The sequence below is a fragment of the Vicia villosa genome, unplaced genomic scaffold, assembly GCF_029867415.1.
Source record: "Vicia villosa cultivar HV-30 ecotype Madison, WI unplaced genomic scaffold, Vvil1.0 ctg.001383F_1_1, whole genome shotgun sequence".
Taxonomy (NCBI): Eukaryota; Viridiplantae; Streptophyta; class Magnoliopsida; order Fabales; family Fabaceae; genus Vicia; species Vicia villosa.
Window position 1 is genome coordinate 141,479 of NW_026705601.1, and position 4,467 is coordinate 145,945.

Consider the following 4,467-nt stretch of genomic DNA (forward strand, 5'->3'; position numbering starts at 1 on the left):
ACCGACGCTTAAGCATAAAAGATCCTCAATTTATTATTATTTTTTTTAATAAATACTTGTAATATGGTGTTTTTTAAGTTTAATTTAAAATATTTGTATGATAAAATATGTGATGTGTATGTATACTTATATTAAGTTTTGTTTAAAATATATTTGTATGTTTAAAATATGTGATGTTGGAAAATAATTTGATTTATTTAAAATGAATTTTTTTCTTCTGAGTCGTGCAATTTAAATAGACAATCAACAAAATTAATTTAAGTGCACAATAATATTGTCTTACTTGGTGAAGTTTTAGATTGCACTTTCGTAATTGGGTGTGCCGTTGTAGGGCTTGATTGGTCTGGAACAGTTGTCCCTCAAGTCCTTGATGTTACTTGATAGCGCAGGGATTGAGGTTGCTCTCTATTTCAATCTTGTTCTCTTTGGACAAGCCTATGCGTTGCGGAGGTGGAAGTAAAAAAGTGTGCTGAGCGAGAGTAGGTAGCCTTGAGAACATGCACATTAAATTCAAGTCTCTTCATTGAAACATTTAGTAATGTTATTTCGACGCGTAGCTTCAGGCCCCTAGAGTAGAGAGTAACACTACCGTTTAGAGTACTTAAGTGCACTCGAGTGTCTCTGCGATGTTACAGTTAATTTTTCACCGTTGATTTCTTCTTTTAAGCCATCCTTCATATTTGGTTGTAGATTTGTCGCCTTCGGCTTCTAATTTAAGGATGACCCCTTACTTCGAACGATTTTTTCATCTTTTTGAACAAAAGTTATACTCCTTGCAAGTTTCCCTATGATCTTCTTTAGATTAGAGTGATACTGTTGATCTGTTTATCTGCCTATTCTTCCTCGATTTCGAATTCCTATAACATTTCTAAGCTTCTAGATGGTTTTTTATTGGCTTATTTATTTCTACCTCCGTAGTTTGTCTAAGGTATTCTCTATCTCTCTCTCTCTCTCTCTCTCTCTCTCTCTCTCTCCATTATTGTTATTTTTATTCTTTCTTCAATGGAGATGAAATAAGCAATGCCTCCTCACACACTTGAGTGATTGACCTAGAGGTGCTGGATATGGGTTAATTTTATTATTGTACTTCATTGTTGCCTTAATATATATCTTAACCATTGTGATCATTATGTTTTGGAGATAGCATGGGTGACATCCGAGATATAACCAATAGGAAGAAAGCATTGGCAAAGAATACGCTTACACCTCATCCAGGTTTGACTTCGGATGAAAATGCACCGACGAAGGATGCATATTTGGACAGGAGTAATATTCTAATATCGTAACAAGCAGTGGCGCAGAGAATACCTATATAAGCTTCACACACACCAATTTTAGGTAGTATCTCACTCTCATTCTCAAACTACATTTCTAAAACTTCAATGACTTATGCATTGAAGAGCTAACCTTTCAAGTCTTCGTGGCTCCATCCTATCAAAAGCTCTCTCCGCGCATATTAAGATCTTGTTACTTCATCACCCAAATTTCTTGTTCCACCTTAAAAAGTGGCACAATTCGTGGGAATTAACTTTTGATTTTCACAAATTTCCACATCAAATTCATCAAGTTCTGAAAGCCACATTTCACCAAAAGCGATCTCACACGATCTGTAATGGTAATCTTCAATATGGACCATCAGAGTCACCGCCCGAGCACATACCTTAAGATCATCCACAAACCTCCTTGTTTCCCCAATTGATGGAGGATTGTTCAATATGGAAGATTCAGACGAGAAACATTCACCAAAAAATTACTCAAACTCTTAGACAACGAAGGAAGACCAAACAAAGAAAGACTCATCCTAGGGTTCTAAGATAATGATAAGTTGGAATGGATCCCTAACATGGTGCTTTTGTTAGTGGTGATGCCAAAATGGAAGATTGAACAGGGGCAACTGTCATACCCCAAAATTTGCCCTCCTCTTCAAAGGCTCGAAGTTCAAGGGTTGTCTCAAATCACTCTCTCCTATTCAAAACTAGGGTTTGCTATTTATCAAAGGAGTTTGAATCTTTAAGGCCTCAAATGGATCTCAAGGTGTCACATATGTATTAAAACATCTCCATGTCAAAAGTCAAGCTTCAATTCCAAGGCTTGCTCACTCAATGGCTCAGATGATCAATAATCGACTATGTTGACTTAAAAGTCAACTATAGTCAAAATACAGTCAAACTTCAAGATTTTTGATCAAGATCAAGTATGTGAGGTTATATCCATTATTTGATCAAAGGTTGATCATGATCCATCAATAAAAACTCAGAAATGAACAAATGCAAAGGTTCAAATTAGGGTTTTTTATAGGAGAAAGTCAACTCAACTTTAACTGGTCATAACTTTCACATGGAGCATCAGAAATTTCTCACTCAAAGCCTATGGTGAAGGAAATTGGATTCTCTACAACTTTGTCTCTCACAAGCCAAGGCCAGAAATGCTTCATTTGGAAGATATAGTACAAAAGATTATAGGTCCTTTTCAAAGGTCAACCAAAAGCAGTTTTTTGTCAAAGGGCGTATCATCAAGATAAAATCCCCAAATGAAAAATATGTTTCAAAGTGGCTTGTAGAGGACATCTTGAGGTTTCCAAAAAGTCCTAGAACTCTCCCATAAATTAAAAATTGAGGGAGATATGCCTTGTCAAAGTTGGGCGATCTTGAAGGAAATATGTGAAACAAAAGTGGTCCAAAATGATTATTTTTGCAAATGGGCCTATCTTGTTATGACCCAAACTTTCTTATAAGAGTATTAAGAATCTCCAAACTCAATCCCACAATTATTTGACTTTTATTTTATTTTATATGAATTTTTATTCATTAAAAAGGGCAATTTAATCAAATATTAGGAAGGAAAATATAAAAGATTTGTTTTGGTTTATTTTCTAATCCACTTCAATCACATAAATACCTTATACTTGATACAATTTCGTGAGAAAAGGGGATTGGTAAGAAGAGATTGGATTTAGGCCAATTTTGGCAAGTTTTAAAGAAGATTTTCCAATCAAATGCCAATCTTTGATTCATCAAATTCAGGCCAATTTTGTTGACCTAAACTTGCTACTATAAGTACCTACATGCTACAGATTATGGGGGGTTTTTGGGGACAAGTTTTGCAGCCACAAAGCACGTGTGCAGAACTTGGAAAATCCAAGAGGAGAACTCAAATCGGTTTCAATGTGGTAGAGCAATTCAAGAGGCCTTGATGATTCTAACACATTCAGAGGAACATTCTGAAGCAATTCCAATCATCACCCATGGCCGAAGCATTCAAAATCATCATTCAAGAACCCACGGTTTGCCATTTTTTATTTGGGATCGATTCATACAATTTACGAGTCATAATCATACTTTGAATACATATCTTGGTTCGTCATGATGTTCTGAAGCTTTCTGGGCTATTAATTTGTTCGTTTCGTGTGTATACTGTGATTCACCATATTAGGGTTCATAACTCACATTTTTAGGGTTTCTCGATTGAGCCAAAATCAGATCCTGAAAGAGGTACCACTGAATTCGTTTGGTCAAGACGAAACCAAACATGGTTTTAGTTGTGATTTTCATGCTTGTATGAAGGATTTGGCAAGGGATAGGTGTAGTAGGTATGTGTTTTTATAACTAAATTACAAAAAGCGGTGTGAAAGAGATGTTGCAGGTCCTGTACGAAGAAGAAGAAGACGGCGTGGAACCCAACTATTCGACCATTTGAATCCACGCGCGTTTTTTTGTTTAATTACCACGTTTTCTATATTATCTTTCTTTTGCATGTTGTTATCAATTGGAAGCGCGCGTGTGAGTTAGTAAGGAAGCTGAGATGCGAAGCTGGGGTCGCGGGTTCGACCCTTCGTCCCAGCATATATTTTGTTGAATTAATTCACTTGCGAATCCCATGTGCACTTCCAAAAGGGATCCATAGTACATCCTCATCATGTGGCCTCAGGATCATATCATGATCAAATTCAACGCACACAAAGATGGAGATGCATACCATGGAGCCTCGCAGGTCATACAAAGGATTGAAGCCAGGTTTTTTTATATTATTTTTATTATTTAATTATTTAGATTAGGTTTAATTAATTGTTTATTTTAATTAATTTATTATACTTAGAACTAGGATAATTAAAATTAGGATTAGGGCCATGATTAGATTTTAGGATTAACTCCCGATTATTTCGATTACTCGATTTGATCTATTTAATTAATTTAGTTGTTAAAAGGCACACAAACCCTAGAAATTTATTAATGCATCAGGGTTTGCCCAATCCCATTGCCCATTTGGCAAAGAAAACATTAACCCTTAATTAATTCTCTTCTCGACCCAATTAAATCTATTAGTCGCATTAGACAAGAGATAAAAAATATGAAATTTAAAATACATTTTATTTGCTGCCCGCGAAGATCGTATCTATCGGTCAGAGTAACCAGCAATACCCCGTATAATCCGTTAACTATAATGATCAAATCTATTGATCATCGCATC